Below are 22,924 nucleotides of genomic sequence, written 5' to 3' on the forward strand. Positions count from 1 at the left end.
TTCTTTTATTAACTTCCTCTCTTCTTTATATAAACTCATGTTTGAATAAACATTTTATAATAATGAAGTTGCAGACTAGATAGATTTTGTTATGTACTTATGACAATCCAAGGCTTAGATGACCCATATCTAGATCATGTACTAGGCGTGTGCTTACAGCTGTGAGACTTATCTTCACTTAATCTGCTTTCTCCAATTTTCACCTACATTTGAAGGAATATGAAGCTATTCTTTGCATAATATATATAGTATATAAAATAATTTTCAACACTAATAGCTTATTTTTGTTGAGGACATCTATGTGCCAGTTTTCTAGTATTGTACACATGATATTCATGCCATCTGGTATGGTTTGAACATGAAATATTCCCCACAAGCATATGTGTGGAAGGCTTGGTTCCTAAATAGTGGTGCTATTCTGAGAGGTGCTAGAAAACTTAGGATGCAGGCCCTATCTGGAGGAAGTAGGTCACTGGGAATAGATCCTAGGGTATCTTGTCTGCTGTCCTTTCTTATTTCTCTGCTTCCTGGCCTCACAAGAAGTGAGCAGCTTTGCTCCATGATATGCCATCAACCATGATGTTCAGCTCATCTCAGGTCCATGGCAGTGGAACTAACTGACCATGGACTGAAAAGTCTGAAACCATGAGCCAAAATAAATCTTTTAACTTGATACCTTCTTGGGTATATGTTACAATAAGAAAAAGCTGACTAACTGACACATAATACTCACAGCTCTGAAATATTTTCACATCACATAGGAAATTGTTTTCTAATATTTATGCTAGGATAGCAATAATAACCAAGAATACCCTAAAAACACCAAAAAGCAAAATAACCCTAACATAAGCATTAGTAAATTAATATTGAAAGCTGCTAAAATGTGAATGACAATCTACAACTTTCACACCAATGGAATTCTGAGAATTCACTCTTAACAGCACTTGAATATCTACAACACATTCAATTAAACATTTTAGAAAAAGGTGGGTTATAATTTCTTGGTAAATATATGAAGATGGTGAACTTTATTCTTTTTGTAAATATAAAAATGGAGATCCAAAAAGTATAAACCAAAGACATAAACTATAATCTTAGCTTTGAAATTAAACTTATCAAGGAAAAATATCTACACACATTCCATAATGAAAAATTTTCCGCCCCTTTCCTTGGTCTTGAACATTTTGTTTAATATGGAAACTGTATTTTATACCTCATGACCTAATCATAGACCAATCTTCAATTCTCCCCTCATCACCAAGATTAACACATTACCTCAGTGACAATGGTAGAAGTGAAAACGCTTTGGTCATAGGTCCACCCATCCAGGCACGGCTCTGTCTCCAGCTCAGTGTTATTCATGGCTGACACCTTGGAATCGAGGAGTTGCCACTGGGTCTGGCGGAACCGACGACATTGCTCAGGTTTCTAGTTTGGACCCAATGGGATGGAGACCCTCAGCAGGGCATCAGCTGTCAGGTTTGTGGTGATGTTGGCTGCAGACTTGGGATTGTCAAGGAGGTGGACATAGCAGTGGTGAGCAGGGATGGCTGCTGTAAAGTTCTCCATGAAGTCATGAGGGGATGACAGCAAATTTAAAAATATTAAAAGGAGAACAGTCAAAACCTGAAACCTTCCACTGTCTCCAACATCATGTAGAAGTTCCTCAAATGCCAGGGTTAGGCCTGGGAGTGTCTGCTGTAGAATAATAAATTTTCCAGGATAGAAAAGACAAGGACAATTAAAACAACTCTGGAGCTAACCAATGAAAAACATTTTCCTGAATTAGCAGTTTTGAAAATTGAAGCATTCAACTATTTTTCTTCAACACCAAAATTTACTTTCCCTAACTTCATAATTAAGTCTTGGAAACCTGTTGCATTAGTTTTGCTGCACTGAAGACAAAATATTTAATTGCACAATTATAGAGATTTCAAGGAAGAAATGTCTCTGAGGAAACAAATACATTGAATTTAGAACATTTTTAGCAATTAAAGTTAATATGTTTTATAATGTCTTCTGCTCAACTCTCAAAAAGTAATTTTTAAAGATATGGATAAACACATATTGTGTATATTCAAGGTTTATAACATGATTGTGTAATTTTGATGAAATGAGTACCATGATCAAATTAATTATATCTGCCACCATGTATGCTGTACCTTAGATCCCTTAGACCTGGCCGTCTTGTATCTGGTTTGTACCTCTAACTAATCTCTTCTCATTTTTCCTGCCACCTAGCACCTGATGAACACTATTCTACTCTTTGGTTCTATGAGTTCAACTTTTTTAGACTGCACATGACTTAAATCATAAACTAATTGCCTTTATGTGCCATCAAATAATGTCATCCAAGCCCATTTATATTGTCACAAATGGATGAATTTCCTTTTTTTGCTATCCATTTCCATGGCCAGGTGTATTTCATAGTGCCCAACATCACTAATAATCATAGAAATGAAAGTCAAAACCACAATAATAAATCAATTTACACCTCTTTAGGATGGGGCTATTCACAAAAGATACGGGAGAACAGTGTGGTGAGTGGGGATGAGTTTTGCACACTGTTAATGGGAATGTGCAAGTATACAAATTCTACGAAAAATAATATAGAGATTCTTCAAAAATTTAAAAATGAAATTGCCATGCAATACAGAAAATCCACTGCTATGTATATACTCAAAGGAAATAAAATGAGCTGGATAGAAAGATATCTGCATGACCACGTTCAGGTAGAATTATTTATAATAACCAAATTATGGAAGCTACTAAGCATACTTCCTTAAGAAATAATTTTCATGAAAAATGTTTACTCTTGGGTTGGGAGTGTGTCTCAAGTGGTAGAGTGCCTGCCTAGAAAAATGTTTACTCTTATCCTCTTAAAAATGTGTGTGCAGATAAAATGATATAGATATGTATACATAGATATGACAGAAATTATGCAAATGTAAACAAAAAATAACACAAAGTTGGATAGTATTTCTGAAACTAAAAATGGTCATTATTATCCAAACATTATGATGGCCTGATCAATTCTCTGGTTCAAAGGAGTAATCTTTGTAGACCTGCCAGGGGTTGTCAACTGATGAGGTAGAGGAAAGAAAATTTTTAGAAAAAGTCATCAAGTTTGTTGCTAGTACACTGATAAAATATTAACATTACTACATATAAATGCTTTTTTCATAAAGAAAACTTTTAAGAAGAAAAAAAAAAGAAAACAAATCATGTGTTAGTACCCATGGGACAGTTTGTGAAAGAGGGCAGAGCAATCATATCAATATTCTCTATTCTTGTATAATAAATAAAAAGATAGAGACCTACCTTCGTGAGACTTCTGTTGAACACCCACAGAAGCACACTTGTGAAAGTTCATGTATCTGCACTGAAGAGAGAACACTGAGTACAAGAATGATGAAGTTAATGCTTTACCTGTGACCCCCGTGTACACTCACTGCATTTTCTGATGGCTGAAATAAATTTCAATGTATTGGGATATGTATACTTATCTGCTGAAAATTAATACATACCATGAAAGAGAAATGTCATGATTTTCAGGCACTTTTGTGGAAATCGACCACAGGATAATCCCACATGGCTTTCAGGAAGGGACTAGAACTAGAAATAGAACAATGACAAGTTTTTTCTTCACTATACTCTGCTTTTCAATATACCTACAATAATACTATAAATTTCTCTCTTATCATCACTGATGTAGCTCAGGTTTACTATCTGCACCTGAAAAAGCTAAAATTTTTATAGAGTACATTTGTCCAAGACAGTCTAGTTCAGAAGTCAACCAGTGAGATATTTTAAATCATAATTTCATACTAGAAAATGGTTGACCAAACAGTTTAACCTGGTAAAACTTTAGCAGATTTAATAAGTGATCTCCAGGTAAAAGGAAAATAAAAAGGAATAATGTACCCAATGAACTTCAAAAACATTCACAGAAGAATGCAGTTGGTAGTCTTTAGATTGATCATTGCTCTGAAAGTGGACTATTTTTGGTGAAATATGATTTTTCTCCTCAGCCCTCAGTAGAAGTATTAAGCATAAATAACTTTCCTGAAATCAGAGGCAAAAAATGCAATATCAGAACTATTCCTAAATGTTTGTAGGGTAATCTTTTTTCAGCTTGGGCTTCTGTTGATGAAGCACATTTTTTTTTATCTGTATTTGGGAACTTAATCTTGGGAAAAAGCAATGGAAGATGATGTCAAAGCAGAGACAAGATGCAGAAGTAAGGAGTCCTACAGAACCCACTGGATTTATAAAGGATGGGGGAAACTCTCAAAGGCAAAAAGGAAATGACAAAGTGTAACTGGAATTGATCAAGGAAAGGAACTAAAATATCTAAGCAAGTTATGCTACATTTTGAATAAATTTCTCATAGTGAGGCTTGACAGATGATTCTGTTAAGTGCCCACAAGATTAGAATGCTAATAGAAAAGCAGATAAAGGCTATGTTGATGAAGATTCATATGAAAATGAAAACTCTATTGGAAACTGGATGAGAGGCTATCCTTGTTCTACCATAGCAAAGAATTTAGTTCCATGTTGTGCCCTGGCACTTTGTGAGAGGACAAGCTTAATAGCAATAGCAGCTTATTCAATGGGGAGGGTTGCAAGAAGTCAAAGCATTCAAACAACGGTATGGATATTACTGGCAGCTTTTAGTCAAATTTACAGTGAGAATCAGGAGCAAAAGGAAAAGAACAACATGATTTGAAAAATATATGACATGGTCAGGAAAGAAACATGTGTAAATGTATGGACAAGGAGGATGCAATCGCTAGCACAGATTAAAAAAAAAAAAAGCCAAGCACATTGGACCAGTAAATGGGAAGTTGCCTGGAGATTATGTCACCAATCATCAAGGCCACCACCATGCCATCACAGGCTCATATGTAGAAATGAAAATTTATTTTAAATATTTTCCAGAGAAGAATCTTTTTATTGTCAGGGCCACATTGGAAACCATTTCAGGATTTGGCTCCCTATTTTCTGCCAGCAAGGCTTTCAAAGAAAGCTACAGCCATGATACAAATGGGTCAAGTTATAGCTTACAATCAAAGCAGACTTTGGTGTTGCCATTGTGATTTTGGTGTTTCAGGAATGCAGAGTGCAAGAGTTATGGGGTTATAGAGGCTTCCACCAAAAATTTCAAAGGAAAGTCTGGAAGGCCAGGGAGTGTTTTTTGAGGTCAGAATTCCAGCAACCTTCCTCCTATGGGGAAAAGCATGGACCTGTGGGAGCAAAGCTTAGGCAGGAATGGAGACCTCAGGAGCTAGAGTTACAAGAAATGTGTCTTGCCCATCAGAGAAGGTGCTTTCATGTGGAAAGTGGATTATGAAAAGCCTATGAGAACTGGACATAAGCAAGGTGGTATCCAGCTCAGCTGTTTTTCATAAGATGTTTATCTGTAGGCTGAGATTGGCACAGCCCTGGCCACAGAAAAGTAAAATGCAGCACAGCTGCTTCTCCTAAGTTGTTTACCTTCAGAGAAGCAGGAACACAGGTTTCTTCTCTTACAAGATCACAACCCTCCCTGAGAACCACTGCTCCACCCTGTTTACCACTGGGTATAAAAGACTCACTGAGGGAGGCATTTTGCTTTGGGATTTTTGCTTTGGGGCTTTTTGCTTTGGGCTTTTGCTTTGGGGGCTTTTGCTTTGATGCTTTGGGTTTGGGCTTTTGGCCTTTTGAGCTTTTGGCTTTTTGATGTGGGAGGCTTTTGGAAGGGAAAAGGATTGCTGAAGGGAAAGAGATTACTGAAGGAAACAGAATTGCTGAAGGAGAATTGCTAAAGGAGAATTGCTAAAGGGGAATTGCTAGCAAGTCTTCGACTTTAAAAAAGCTAAAGAGAGAACATGGGACAGTGCAAATCTAAGGACTGGGACTTTAAGAGTTATGCATATGCAGTTTTTAGGCACTGCTGTTTTTATTTGCAAGTCTGAGCACTGAGGCTTTAAGAAAGCTAAAGACAGAACATGGGACAGTACAAGTCTGGGGGCAAAGACTTTAAGAAAGATTATGCTAAAGAACAGCTAAGAGAAAACATGGGACAGAGCAAGTCTAAGGAAAGAGACTTTAAAGAACCAAAAAGAAGACTTTAAAAACAAGGTTTTAAGGAAAGACTTTTAGAAGCAAGGTTTTGAAAAACTGTAGTAGATTAGATGCAGAGAAAAATAGTCTAAGTTGTTTTAAGGTATTCCATACCAAACAACAGCATAGCAAGGCAGAAACTTACAGGATCTTATCTTAGAACTTACACAAGCATACCCCCATGTGAAAGGAATCCAACATTAGATGCCTGCTATTCAAAGAACATCAGTGTTTTTCCATTGATCTGAATATTTATTAGCAAATACTAATACAAATTTTTCCTTTTATTACAGACTCCTGTTCAAATCATCAACAACCAGAGTTCTACTTAGAAAGAGCAAGATAGAAAATATCTTAGAAACTTCTCTTAATACAAGATACTAGCATCTAAAGAAAAGGAAACAAAATAAACAGTGGTCCTTGTATATCTGAAGGGCTATAAGTAGACACCAAAAGTAAGTAGTAAGCAAGACACTGATAACCAATAATTTTAATCTTTACTGTTAAGCAGATGCATTTACAGTCTTAGAGTAAGGATGATATCAGTGGTGGAGCTCTTTTTATGAACTGAATGCACAGGTGTTCAGACCCTTTGCTCAGTCTCTTCTATAGCATTGCAAGAAGTTTTTGTTTCCTTGGACTAAGGCTACATCTTGATGAAGAAATATTAAATTTTATAAAAGGCCTTTTCTGCATTATTGAGATGATTATGTGGGTTTTATCCTTGATCCTATTTATTTGCTGCATTATGTCTATTGATGTGCTTAAGTTGAACCATTCTTGCATGCCTGAAATGAAATTAAATTTTTCATGGCGTATGATTTTTTTAATGTGCTTTTGAACTTGATGTGGAAGTATTGTTGAGGATATTTGCATCTGTTTTCATCAAAATATTATATGATATTTATCAGTCTATTTATTTCTTTTTTTGTTGCTTATTTACCAGGTGTTTTAGCAGGGTAATGATGGCTAAATCAAAAGAATTTGGAAGTGCTTCTTGCTTTACCATTTTGATGGAATTGTTGAAGGAGCAGTAGTGTTAGTTCTTCAAAACTCTAGCAAAATTCAGCAATGAATTCATCCAGTCCTGCATTTTTCTTGGTTATTGGACTCTTTTAAATTCAATTTTGTTTCAAATTAGTGTATATTAATAATACAAGAGGATTTCATTGTGATAATTCCATACATAAGTACAGTGCACCCTGAACAATTTCAGCCCTCCCTTATATTCCCACTCCCCACCTTTCCTTTTTCCTTTTTTTCAAAGTTATTTGGTGAGTTTAATTATCTTCTCTTTATATGAGGATTCCCTTTTCCCCACATCCTTGGCAGCATTTTTTATTATTATTTTATTTTATTTTATCATCTTTACATTGACTTACATGTGTATATTTTATTTCAGTCACCTCTTCCCCCTTCCCCTCCCTCCACCTGCCTCCAGGCAGAACCTGTCCTGCCCACCCCCCCCCCGCCCCCCTGTTCTCTGACTTGTAGAGGAACACAATATAAAAGATAATAAGAAAACCATGGTGTTTTTGTTAGTTTGAGATAAAGGTATCTATATAGGGGGATTCCTTGTGTTGTTTCCATGCACAAGTGTATTTCAACCTACATTCATCTCTACAAGACATCTTCACTTCTTCGTAGTCCACTTCCCATATTACCCTCTGCCAGTTTAAGATAATATTCATTCCTATACAGTGAGCACATCAACCACATTCAAGTTTTTAGTTTATTTCTCTTGTCTTATCCCTCCAGTGCTCACCCACCCCTTTGTGTGACCCCTATCCAAGAATATTGCTGCATTTGTATTAGGTCTTAATCCACATATGAGAGAGAACATGTGGCTTTTGGCTTTCTGAACCTTGCTAAGTTTGCTTGAGATGATGTTTTCCAGTTCCATCCATTTACTTGCAAATGACAAAATTTCATTCTTCTTTGTGGCTGAATACAATTCCATTGTGTATAAATACCACATTTTCTTATCCACTCATTGGTAATGGGACATCTTGGCTGTTTCCATAGCTTGGCTACTAAGAATAGCCCTGAAATAAACATGGGTGTACAGGTGCCTCTGGAATAACCTAAGTTGCATTCCTTTGGGTATATTCCTAGGAGTGGTATTGCTGGATCATATAACAGATTTATTTTTAGTTTTTTAAGAAGCCTCCATATTGTTTTCCAAAGTGGTTGTACTAGCTTACATTCCCACCAGCAGTGTATGAGGATTCCTTTTTCACGTATCCTTGCCACCATTTGTTGTTGGTGGTGTTATTGATGATAGCTATTCTAACAGGAATGAGGTCAAATCTTAGTGTAATTTTGATTTGCACTTTTTTTATGGCTAGGGATGCTGAGCATTTTTTCATGTGTTTTTTGACCATACGGACTTCTTTCTTTGAAAAAGTTCTGTTTAGTTCAGTTGCCCATTTCTTTATTAGGTCATTGATTTTTGGGGAGTTTAGTTTTTTGAGCTCCCTGTATATTCTGAATATCAGTCCCTTGTCTGATGTATAGCTAGCAAAGATTTTCTCCCATTCTGTGGGTAGCCTCTTCAATTTAGAGACTATTTCTTTTGTTGTGCAGAAGGTTTTTAATTTTATGTAGTCCCATTTTTCAATCATTTCTCTTAGTTCTGAGCCACTTGAGATCTACTGAGGAAATCCTAGCCTATACCTATTGCTTCTAGCGTATATCCTGCTCTTTTCTGTACTATCTTCAAGGTCTCAGGCCTGTTATTAAGGTCCTTAATCCAGTTTGAGTTGATACTACTACAGGGTGACAGCCATAGATCTAGTTTCAGCTTTCTGCAGGCTAATAACCACTTCTTCCAACAACATTGGTTGAAGAGGCTGTCTTTTCTCCATCATATGTTTTTGGCACCTTTGTCAAAGATTAGGTGAGTGTAGCTGCATGGATTTATATCTGGGTCCTCTATTCTGTTTCACTGATCTTCATATCTGTTTTTAATGCCAGTACCATGCTGTTTTTATTGTTATGGCTCTGTAGTATAGTTTGAAGCCAGCATTTGTTATTTGTTTTCCTCATGATTGCCTTTCTGACTGGGATGAAATGGAATATTTGTGTACTTTTGATATGCATTTCCTTTATTCTAAGGATATTAAACCTTTCTTCATGTATTTAGTAGTCATTTGTATTTCTTCTTCAAGGACTTTATAATACTGTTTTAATCTCAGTTGGTGTTGATCTATTTACGTTTCAAATGTCTTCTGGGTTCAATTTTGGTTTATCATGTGTGCTTAGAAATTTGTCTATTTTTCTATATTTTCAATTTATTGGCATATAGTTTTTCAAAATATTAACTAATAATCCTTTGAATTTCACTGCTATTTGTTGTAATATCTCCTTTTGTAAAGCCTTAATTTTATTAGGTTCTTCTTTGTCTTTCAATTAATTTAGTGAAAGGTTTGTCAACATTGGATATCTTTTCAAAGAACTAACTCTTAAGACCTTGAGATGAATCATTGGGTTTTCATTTGATACCCCTTTTTTTATGTTGGTGCTGATAGCTATAAATTTCCCTCTTGGCACTGATTTCACTCTGTCCCATATAATGTAATATGTTGGATTTCAATTTTTGTTCAATTCTAGGAATTTTTACTCCCTCTCCCCAATTTCTTCAGTACCCCAAGGTTTGTTCAAAAGTGTGCACATATAATTTTTTACACAAGAGGATAGCAGTTCTTCTTTGACTTGATTTGTACTTTCATGCTATAGTGGTCTGACACAATGTAAGAATTTATTTCATTCTTTTGAATCTTTTAAGACTTGATTCGTAGCCTAATATGTGTTCTATCTTACAAAATATTCCAGATGCTGATGAAAAGAATGCATATTATGCAGCTTTTGTATGGAATGTTATGTAGATTTCTGCTAAGTCCATTTGATATAAGTATAACTTAACTCTGAAATTTCTTTGCTGTGGTTTTTTTTGGTCAATCTATTGAAGAGGTGAGTTGAAAACATTCACTATTGTTGCACTGAAGCCCAAATTTTCATGTGTGTCTTGCAGTATTTATTTTTAAAATTGGATACTTTGACATTCCGGGCATATCAACAATAATGTCTGGCTGAGTCAGTCACTTGATCAATGTAGTGTCCTCATTTGCCTCTTCTAATTGCTTCTGGCTTGAAGTCCATTTTGTTGAACATAAGGGTCAGTACTATTGATTACTCTTAGTTTCCATAAGCTTGGAATATCATTTTCCATCTTTTCACTTTCAGCCTGTATCTTTGCAAGTGAACTGAGGTTATCCAGTCAGCACATTGCAGGGCCTTTTTTTTTAAATCAATCTAAGCTGATTGTAGAAAATCTATTTATGACTCTTCCTGTTACCAGTAATTTTATTGTAATCAACCATCTCTTAGATGAAGTACATTTAATTGAGTAGCTATATTTTATGTGCTTAAGTATATATTCATTAAAGCTACTTGTGTAAACTGATAGGTTCTAATAAAGTTAAACATAAGATTATTACAAGGCTTAGCAATTCTACTGCTAAGTATATATCCAAGAAATATAAAGTTTACTGCCCCAAAATTATTCTAAAGTAATGCTTATAACCTTTTTTTATTAATAGCTCACAATGTAAAATAATCCAAATGTTCATCAATGGGATAATAGATAAACTGTGGCATGTCACCACAATGAATTACTATTCAGTAATTTCTAAAAGAACAATCTATTGGTATACAGAAAACAAAATGGATGAATCTCAAAAATAGTGTTCTTAGAGAATGGATTTAATAATGAACTTCTACTTGAGCTTTACAGATGTACCAGAAAATGAATAGTATGTTTTTGCCCTAAACTCATTATTTTCTAGAGAAGAAACATTACTAGTTTTATTGTTCAGAATCTCAAGACAATAGGAAATTTTCTGTGTCTTAAAGGGAAAAAGCAGCTTCTAATCTTTCCTTCAGTCTCCTGGACTTATCAAAAGCAGTCACTTTGAGATCACTGCTGCTTCTAATGTCTGTGTTCATATTTGTATTTCCTGTTTTGTGCTGTGTGGAGCTCATGCAGGCAAAGCCTATGGCCAACCTATGGTGACAAACTTAACTCATGAAATAATTGACATTCTTTGGCCTTCTGGAGTATAAAAAAACTAAAACTTATTACAATGCTTAATTTGGTTCCCCCAATTCAGTTTTTGTTAGAGACCTTGAGGGGGTAGGATATGTATTGATAATGTGCTTTTTACTCAGATTTCCCATTGATTGCTATAGCTTACCCACTGGTAACTATAATTTCTGGTATACCAAATATAAATGTGAAGATGGCTCAATTTATAAATTCTAACAATGGTGTTACTCAACACCAATTTGATGATATTTCCATTTTGTGTCTAAAAATCTTAGAACTACTACATGTATTATTGGTGACAGGCAATAGAAGGGTGTTTATTAAAAGATTTACTCTTTAATTAAAAGTTCATAGTAACATCTACATTCTAAATGATGATTATGTTATGTATAACATTCAGTTAACTTCTTATGCTTATTCTCATCAGAATTCACAGCTCAAAATATACAAATCTAAAGACAACCATGGAATAAGCATCAAAAGTCTTCTTAAGACACTTTGTTTTCAATTTCCAATTATAGTTAAATCCTGTTTCATTTAATTCTAAAGCAAACATTTCATTGCACTAATGTGTTTTCCGTTTTTCTATTTAAGGAGCTGTATCCTAATATTGAATAAGGTCTAAATTCAAATATGTACCACAGTTTGTTTGCAAACAGATTTGTTGTTGCAATTTATTTATGTAATAACTATTTTAGTGAATATCCATCAAGGGGTAAAGAGTTTAGGTTACAGAAAAGATCAAAACATTGAAATTATGTGAAAATATGTCCAGAACTTCTACTCTGTGGATACATTTGGTCTCTTTAGACATCAGTGGATTCCAAAAGTTCTTTTCTTTGTTTTTTTGGGGTTTCCTTCTTCCTAAACCTATCCCTGGAATCAAAGAAATAAAAGATAAACATGTTAGTGACCATAATAATGAATCTTGGAGAAACTTAAAACAATAAGAGATTTGCTTTTTGTTGTACTGCCACTTATACATCTCTTAAAAATTCATTAATACACTAAAAATGTTCTTGAGGAAGTAATCTTGAATTAAGATGACCAAAAGGAAGGTACTTAAATTTTATGTGACTAACCCAATTTACACAGTTACTCAACAGCAGATTTGGAATTAAAAATTCAAGAGCTTTTGCACTTCTAAGTTTTAGTTGATTTTCTTATATTTGGCATACCAGAAATGTATTATTTCATCCCTCCCCTCAAAAATGATTAACTGTTTTATGAAAGAAGATAGGATATACTTATTTAATCTTCATTTGAAACTGTAATAAAATTGAACTACTGCGTCTGGTATAGTAGCAGCTCCATTTTAGCAAACTTTAGCCATTATTTTAGCATATGGGACATCAAAATCTAAAGTGCCATTTAACACCTTAGTTAATGATGATAAATTATGTTTGTTTGCAGTTTTAATTAGACACAGCTAAAATATATTCCAAGGATGAAGTTAAGGCAGTGTTTTACAGTAAGTCACGAGACTTATAACTAGGAACAAGGACCAGGAAAGAAATGTGTTCATCTTACATCAATGTTCTAAATGAAATGAGGATAAAATAAACTTGTTTTGAAACACATTGTAATTTGGAGATGACAATAGTGTACTTATAAACCATAAACTGTCTTATATGGGATGTATTTTATCTTAAAGAAAAACTTGAAATTTTGCATTGGCACACAATGAGTAAATATGAGAATTTTTTGCAAGGTTGGGATCTGAATTCATATCCTTGCATTTGTTTGAGATAGTTTCTTCATATATCTGGGATATAAAATTTTTGAAATTAAAAACATAAGACTTTTCATTAGAAAATTGAGAACATATATAAGGTATGTATTTTTGTGGACTCTGTTATGAATTCTTTAGGTAATGATGTAAAATTTATTTTTTTGTCAATGCCAATATCAACTTTCACCCTCAAAATTATCTTTTTAATTGACATATTTGTATGGGTTGTCACTGACCCAGGTACATCAAGCCTAAAGACATTGCCTTAGAATTCACTCATTACACAAACACTGCTCCTTATGCATGTATCTTGGACTTCTAAGACACTGTCATCCAATGACTACTGTTTTCCGTCATCATTCTGAAACTGCTCCCTGCCAACACCTCAAACTCCAACATGCTCTATCACATGTGAAACCTGGTATGACTAACTTAACCTCCATCATACTTGGGCTCTTCATGCACACAACAGTCATAATAATACTGCCTACCTTTAAAAAGTGTCAAGAATGATTAATGGGAAAATACAAATGAAATTCTCCTAAAAGAATTTTAGGAACTTTGGAACTTTGCATGGTAATGGAACAGTAAACCATGAATTCCTTTTGATTGTTGAAGGGGTGTTTATTAACATTTCCTCATAGTTCCCATGATCAATAATCAGACTTCATGTTTCATGAAATAACAGATGCAATGGTGATAATCCTCTGTAAATATTTCCTGCATTGTTGCCAGTTTCTTCGACTTCCACAATGAAATGTCATATTAGAAGCTTTGATAATAAAGAAATATTCATAAAACCCAATACTTAAATTTAGATAAAGTCACAAATAACATTGACATTTCTTTTGAAGTCACTGTCATATAACAATATATGTGACAAGTATTTGGGAATGATTAAATTTGATTAAGCAATTCCAATCATAATACTGAAGACATGACTTTTAAACTAATTAGTTAAAGTAGGAAGAGCATAGATTTGGCTTCAAATTATTTAGGACCCTGTTCCAGATCTTTCACTTACTAGTTCTCTAACTCTCATTAATTCGCATTTTCCAACATGTAATGTAGAAACAGTACATTCTACGTCAAAGATTACATATCTATTATATAGATATTAGTAAATATTTATTTACAGATATGTAATGTAAGATAAAGTGACATTTTCATAAATACAAATCATAGGTACATATTTTATAGAATGCTTCCATATATTACCACACAGAAAATTAGAAAACTTACTAGAACATTCTATTCTTTATTCCTATAAAATTAGAATATATAATAGTGTTCAATTTCTGGCTAATCACCACATAATTACACAACCTAGCTTCACAAAGGGTACTTAGGAGCTCACCTTTTCTCTGACTCCTTGTTGGTGTCAGGAAGTGGAAAATTGAAGGTCTCTGGTAGAAAGTAGATGGATACTGAAGCTGTTGTGGGAAAGGTCCCATAGAGAATCATGGGAAGATGTATAAAATACCTTCTGGTCACAAGTGTTAAAGCAGAAAGTGTTGCTGATAATTTGATAGCAAAATAATGAATCCCTTGTAGATTTGATCTTCAAAAAAGAGAAAAAATTTCCTCAAAAAGTCTGAATTGGTGAGTTCAGCCCATTTTTTTAACTTTAGCCCACATGCACCATTTCTCAGTACAGGTTTCTTAGGTCACCCAAGGCCAACGTAGGCTTTTCCTGCTGCAAGCGCCATTCACACTATGTACACATCTTTCCTCATGCTAACAGATGCAATGTAAAGTACTGTTTCTGTTTTGGAAATAATCGTTTTATTTTTTCAGTCACAGCCTAAGGAGTTTAAAGCTGTATTTCTGGTTTTACACAAAATGTACAAACTATAAGTGATTTTCAGTTTCCTCATTTGTAAAATGAAGAAAACACATAATGATTCAAAAGAAATGTATTGCGGTTACCTGATAAAACACAAGCTAACAAAATTTGAACTTCAGATAAATAAAATCATGTTTTAGAATAAACAGGCACCATGCAATATTTACTTACTTATTTGTCCATTTCCACTAAAAATGTCTACCTGCAATTTAAATTTAAGTAGTTGTCCTGTGTTTTCTTTCACTTTCTTTTACAAGTATTTGTTATAAATTTCAATGTGAATACTAAAATTAAAAGTTACAGAATTATTGAACTTTTTTCTTAAATTGAGAATTTGGAAGGATGACATATTGTAGGAAATACGTTTTTAAAAATGTATTTCCTCAACTATTTCAACCCAGTTAATAGTTCAGACTATCCTAACATCACATTCTCTACAGAAAAAAGTGAAATAAAGTAGTCATTTCAAATTTTTTCAAATTTAACTTCCATAAAAGCATCCTCTTCTTATTAGCTGAGGACTTACTAAAATACTAAGCATGTTGCAGGGTGTCAATCACCAGACAAAATTTGTGACCAACATAAAGTATTGAACATGGAAATCTGTTGTCATCAGTAGACATGTTTAATGGGCTTCATATTGTACATAATGAGCCTAAAAACAAATAAACTGAGCCAGAACAAAAGGTCTTTCAGGAACACACAGGACAACATAGGGCTGAGGGTTAGGGTCATAAAGAAGGGATGGCTAAAGGTTCAAAGTTTCAACACAGAGCACCTTAGCCAAGAATAGTGTGTCATATGCTTAAAGTTTTCCAAGAGTGTTGATTTGTGTTGTGTCTTTGCCACAAATAATAGAAATACATTACAACAAAAGCAAAGGAGGAAGTTTGGTTTTTATGATTGTGAGAGTTTTATGGATGTATAATTGTCCTCAAACTCATAAAGTTGTATGCGTTAAATATGCATAGCTTTTTATATGTCGTGCATACTTCCATAAAGTCGCTTTTTAAAAAGTTAGATTTGCCAGATGTGGTAGTACATGACTGTAATACTAGCTACTCACAAGGCAGAGGCAGGAAGATGATGGTTTGAGGTCAACCTAAGAGAAGTTAGGAGACCCAATTTTAAAAACAAAAGGGTTTGGGGCATGACTCAAGCTGTACAACCCTTGTCTGGCATGTACAAGGCCCTGTGTTCACTCTTCAGAACCACAAGAAAACATTTTTCATGCAAATCCAATACTTTATATTTGTTGCCATATGTTCTCTCTTGACTGATACTCTACATCATGCTAGGAATTTTAGTAAGTCCTCTGCTAACAAACAAACACATGGTATTCCTCTGTTCTGAGGGAATAAATAGAATCCCCTAAGGTATACGAAGAGATTTATTTAGATTTCTTATTCTCAGATGCATAAGAATCATGAAATGGACATTAACAAAAAGATTTTAACTTCAGATAGCATAGATTATTTGGAAACAGTATTAGAAGACTTTTCAATGTTAAACTGAAACTACGTACTGTGAACCAAAAGATTAAAGATCTACACCAAACAAATAAACAAGCTTTTGAATACCCATTCCAAAGCAATAGTGAAACAAATGTTTTCCTTCCCATGTTGTCTGAAATTCTGCCGTTACACATTAAATTTATTAGATTATGAAAATGTTTCAAGATTATCATTGAAGAGAGAACAGATTTTAAAAGTATCTTTCTTTGATGACTGAAAATACACTAGTGAGGAATACCAAAATGTGTAGTCAGCTTAGCAAATAAGCATAGTTATTAAGTTTCAAAAAGAATTATGGTTGAATCTTTGTATAGGACAGGCAGTCCTAAACATACTAGAAACAGGTCCATAGTTATGATTCTGTGTATGACTTGCAACACTGTTTTGATTTTTTGTCCTTCCATTGCTACATAATATTTTGTTTTTGCAGATGAAAATAGCTTCAGGAAGCTACACCTTTTAAAAATTTTCCTAAAGGTAGGTTAGTGTTCTAAACCTGACTTGGCAGAGTGGGAAGACAATGAGGCCATCCTGAAATCTCTACATGACTTGGAGTTTTAGAAAAATGGTAATGAAAAGGGAGTTGGGAAAGTGTTTCAGGATAATTTGTTCTCCTAAAAAATGCCAATGACTGTCTAAGTGTCAACCACTCATTTCTGACATTCATTGAAGTACCCTTTCAGATGAATTTTATTTTACACATTTAAATTTTCTGGAAGCTTCCAGAAGTATTCAACCCAGATTTTCATAATGGATCATTTTTGTCATGAAGCAAACCTGAAATCCTACCACTTAGGAGACTTGGGAGATTGAGGCAGGAAAATCAGAAGTTTGAGGTCAGCATGGAAAATAGTGAATTCTAGGTCAGCCTGGGTTACATAGTAAGAACAAAAATACACACACACACACACAAAAAAAAAGATGGACCATCTGCAGGATTGTTTTTCTTACCTGAGTATTGTTGGTGAGAGTTCAGCACCAAGGGATATGGTTATAGAAGTGCAGATCACAATGAACACCTTCCCCACAACAAAAATAACAAGACACAAAGTGTGCATCTTTGTGAACAATATTTGGAAACAAAAGTTGGAACTTTGTCAACCATAACTTATTGCCTCATTCATTAATTTTAAAAATATTTGCTAAATATTTACCACTGGGTAATTACAAGCTTTGCTTGAGGAAGATTTAATTAGGCAAAGAAGAAGTGCATCAGGCATTTATAATAACAAGAATGCAATTCAGTGCAGCTTTAAAACAGGTTAGCAGTGTTAAAGAGGAACTGAAAGGATCTACAACCTAAAACAGGGCTGGTGATACAAAAACTAAAGCAAAACAGTCAAGCAAAAAACAACTGAAAAAATTGAGGAACTAAAACAAGGGTAACGATACAAAAACAAAAAGAAATAACAAAATCCTAGGGCTTACATAGATTACAACCCTTAAACTGAAAAGACAATGGATGGAATTAGAATTCTCATTTAAGGAAAACAAAGGTAATCCAGTGAGAAATAGAAACATAAAGGGTCTGCTCTTCTGGGTCCCAACGTGGCCATATCACGATTGACATGGCCAGAGAAGCATTAACAAATTATATTACAAGTGACTTAGGTATTCAAAGCAACTAGAAAGCAAAGCCCACTAAAAGAAATCTTTAATACACTCAAAAAAGTTTTAGTTTGATGAAATTAAAACAAACCTGTCATTCATTTATTGCCTGATATGTGTCAAATACTTCCACAGATATTCAAATTTGCTCCTCACATTACCTGATGATGTATGCCTTCCTTCTCTTTCATGGATTTAATCTATTTAAAATTATTGTGATTTTTGATAAAAAATATTGAGAATAATTATAAACAGGAAAACATGCTAATGAATAAAAAACTAGGATGAAATAAACTCTGACATAAATGATATAGAATTTTGAAAGAGTAAAAGATTAGAGCTTTGATATGCAATTGAAGGTATACTGTTACCATCTTAAAGCAGACTATTATGAATATAAGATTTTTTAATGAAAGTTTCATTATAACTTCAAAGAAAAAATAATAGATTACATAAAGGATAGAGAAAAGAAACAAAACATACAACTAAAAAGGCAAAACACAAAGAAAGGTAGAAAAAAGAAAGAAGAGAATAAGAAAACTATAGAACAGAAAACAATTAGCAACTCCTTACCTGTCAATAATTATTTTAAGTGTAAATGGTTTAACTCACCTATCAGAGGGCATTGGGTGTTTGAGTAAATTGAAAAACTTCAACTGTCTACATGCTATCAATAAGACTCATCTTATATTTAAAATGCACATAAAGTGAAGGAATGCAAAAATATATCCCAGGCAAATTTTAACTCCAAAACCCCAGCAGGTCTAGCTATAGTGTATATCACAGAAATCACATTCTACATCAAAATTTTTGTAAGGAAAAAGATGGTCATTGTATAATGATGAAATGGCCAATTCAATAGGGAAATACAACGTTACAAATGTATATATGCACCCAATGCTAAAGCACCTAAATAAATATTGAAAGATCTGAAGGCAAAATAATTAGAAATGAAATCACAATAATAGTAAAATATTTCAATACCCCACTTTCAATTATATATTCTTTATCCATATAAAAAAAGAGAACAAGGAAATAAAAAGGATTTCAATCATTCCATAGATCAAATAGACCTAACAGACATATATAGACCATTCCATTCGATAGCAGGAAAATATAGGTGAGTCCACCAAACACTTTTAAAAGAATTAAACCAATCCTATTTAAATTCTTCTCAAAGTCAATGAAAAGGGAACACTTGCAAACTCTTTTTATAAGACCAACATCACCCTGAAAGCAAGGTCAAAAACTGAGAAGGCAACTATGACCTAATAACCATGGTGAAGCAGTTGTAGAGAGCCTCAATAAAACATTAGCAAAAACTAAATAGTATATCAAAAATTACCCATCAAGATCCCTGAAATTTATTCCTGATATATGGTTCAATATATGCAAAACAACCAATGTAATATACCCCATTGATGGATGAAGGACAAAAATTAAATGTATTAATAGATATAGAAAAAGCATTTGACATTATTCAACACCCTTTCATGATAAAAATATTTGACATGTTATCAGTTGAATAATGAACTTACTTCAACACAATAAAAGCCACATATGAAAAGCCCACAGCTAACATCTCATTCAATAGTGACAAACTGAGAGATTTTTCTTGAATGCCCACTTTTCCACATCTACACAAAATGTCATTAGAAGACCAAGCCAGAACAATTAGTCAGGGGAAAGAAAGAAAAAATTTTAACTAAAGACAAAGTTAAGTTGTCTCTGTGTACAAATACATTATTTTTATTTAGGAAACTCTAAGCACTCTACTAAAAATAAAACTAATTAGAAACAATAAGCAAATTCAGAAAATAATATATAAAATGAATATATTCATACTACCCAAAGCAATCTACTCCTTTAATTCAATGCCTACCAAATTCCATGGCAATTTTTACAGAAAAAGAAAAAATTGTAAAATTCATATGGATCACCAAAGACACTAAATGGTCAAAGCAAGAATTACAAAGCTGGAAGAATGACCCCCCCTGCTTTCAAGGTATTACAAAGCTACACATAATCTCAGAAAGTATGGTATTGCCAGGAACAGATGCACATAGACCAAAGGTCTAGAAATAAATATACACATTTGTGTAAATACATCTGACCTTTGGTCAAATTGACAAGAATCCATGAAGAAGAACAGATAGTTTCTTCAATAACTGATATTGGTATAATCATATATTCATAAGCAGAAAATGAAGCCCTCTCACATCATATGAAAAAATCAACACGAGTATATTAAATGTTTAAACATAGATATGAAGTGATAAAAGACTGAAAGATTATATAGGGAAAAATTCTTGATACTGGCCTGAGACAATAATTATTTTTTGGATATGGAAAAAAGTATGGTTAGCAAAAGGGAAAGAAACAACGAGGGTTATATCACTAAAATAAAAATCTTCTGCATAACAAGGAAAAATTCAACAAAATGAATAATCAGTCTACAGAATGGGAGAAAATATTTACAAACCATATATCTCACAGGGGTTGATTTTCAAAATACATAAGGGACTTCTAAAACTGAATACCAAAAAACACATAATCTGGCTAAAATGGGTAAAGGATTTGATGAGAAATTTCTCCAATAAGACATATAAGCATTACTGGAAAATGAATTGTAAATCAAAATACCAATGGAATATTGCCTGACACCTGCAAAGCTGGAAATTATTTTTAAACAAAAGGTAAATCAGTTTGGGTAAGCATATTGATTTTAAAAAGGAATATTTGTGCTCTATTCTATACTATTACTCAGTGGTTTCTCAAACATTGTCCAAGATAGAGAAGTAGCTAATAGAATGATGTTTACTGTGGAATAGAGATAGTGGATTGTTGGGAGCTGTTTAATGGTTATAAAGATGACTAAATTCCAGATATCTGCTTACAATATAGTTCCCATAGTTAACAAGAAGTCATTGTGTACTTAAAATTTTCTTGAGAGTGGTCATCACATTAACTGCTTTTGCACACTATCCAATATGCTCTTTCTGCCTTTTTCACCAAGTAAATTCTTTCTTTTCTTCAGGGACTCATTCCAGATGCCATCTAACTTATTGGAACTTATTTAGAATCTGAAGATGTACACATACATCATGACCAGATCATTTGTTCATACTACATATGAGAAAATAGCAGATGCTGGTCATTCATCACTTAGCAGGATATTTAACAGGATGAAGTGAGAAATAAGTCAAAGGTGGAAGAAGTTTAAAATGTGTGAGAGCACTAGAAAAGCATACAACTCAGAACTAGGTTGGAAGGAATGTGCACTTGTGGAAATGACAGGAAAAAATCAAAACCAACACATAAGGAGAACTTTGTAAGGTAAAACTGAAAAGCATCTACATGACAATTTCACAGAGAATTTTTAATATGTCCATACAATTTTTTAATTTCAAAGTAAAAAATAAAATACTAACTGTAGTAAACAGATAAAAAATGACAGGAACTTTGGGAGAAATGTTTAAAGGCCAGATAATGAAGAGACTAGCTAAGGGGGAGTTAAAAGGAAATTATAGGATCTGGCAATTATTTGAGATACTTAAAATGCACAAAAAAGAAAAAAAGACAAGACTATTTGGAAAATAACTCAAACTTGGGGTAGGAGGAATTTGGTAGTCTACAGAAATAATAATTAGAATAGAAATAAGGCAATATATTTATGATTTACTTATGGATATCAATATGATATGCCTAGGACACAATTCTGCATTTTTCCACAACTTTGAGTATGAGAAACAATTCCTTCTCTATGAGGTACACTTTCATGCATTTCAAGCACATATAGAAATTATTGGAAAGACAAAACATGATTAAAAATTATAAGTTCTAACTTTTACTTTTTTTTTACCAAATACAGCCCTATTCAAACAGTTTTTAAATGTAGTTTCCTGAGGTCACAAACATGAAAGTCACTTTGCTTAACTTTCTGCTTCTCATCCTTTTTTTTCTTTATTCATATATTAATATTTGCATACATTGTTTGGGACATTTTTTCCCCCTGTCCCCTCCATCCCCTCCCTAATCCCCTCACCCCACTCACTTCCATGCAGAACCTGTTCTGGCCTTTTCTCCAATTTTGTTGAAGAGAAGACATAAGCAATAATAAAGAAAGACAAAGCATTTTTGCTAGTTGAGATAAGGATAGTTATACAGAGAGATTCCTAAGCATTGCTTTCATGCACAAGTGTATTACAACCCGAAATGATTCACTTCTACCTGACCTCTTCACTACTTCCTGGTCACCTTCCCGTATTGACCTCTGTCTCGTTAAGGTTACTGTATTAGTTCCTCTGCAGTGGGGACATCAAACACTTTCAAGTTTTGGGTTTCCTACCTATCCCTATTCCTCCCATATGTGCTCTCTTTTAGTGTGTGACCCAAGTCCAACAACATTACTGCCTTTGCCCTAGATCTAAAGTCTGCATAAGAGGGAGAACATACAATTTTTGGTCTTCTGTGCCTGGTTAACCTTGCTCAGAATGATGTTCTCTAGTCCATCCATTTACTTCTGAATGATAAGATTTCATTCTTCTTCATGGCTGCATAAAATTCCAATGTGTATAAATACCACATTTTCTTAATCCATTTATCAGTAGGGGGCATCTTTGCTGTTTCCATAACTTGGCTATTGTGAATACTGCTGCAATAAACATGGGTGTTCAGGTGCCTCTGGAGTAACCTGAGTCGTATTTCTTTGGGTATATCCCCAGGAGTGGGATTGCTGGATCATATGGCAGATCAATGTTTAGATGTTTAAGAAGCCTCCATATTGTTTTTCAGAGTGGTTGCACCAGCTTGCATTCCCATCAGAAGTGTATGAGGGTTCCTTTTTCCCCACATCTTTGCCAACACATATTGTTGGTGGTGTTTTTGATGATAGCTATACTAACAGGGGTGAGGTGGAATCTTAGTGTGGTTTTGATTGCATTTCCTTTATGAACAGAGATAGTGAGCATTTTTTATGGTTTTTGGCCATTTGAATTTCTTCTTTTGAGAAA

The 22,924-nt window shown here is 33.8% G+C and overlaps 1 pseudogene; it reads right to left on the reverse strand.

Annotated features, from left to right (window-relative positions):
- The window catches only part of LOC109680171 (solute carrier family 22 member 22-like), a 94,450-nt pseudogene that overhangs the window by 38,410 nt on the left and 33,116 nt on the right, over positions 1-22,924 (reverse strand).

This window comes from Castor canadensis, chromosome 3 (assembly GCF_047511655.1).
Source record: "Castor canadensis chromosome 3, mCasCan1.hap1v2, whole genome shotgun sequence".
In the NCBI taxonomy this organism is placed as follows: Eukaryota; Metazoa; Chordata; class Mammalia; order Rodentia; family Castoridae; genus Castor; species Castor canadensis.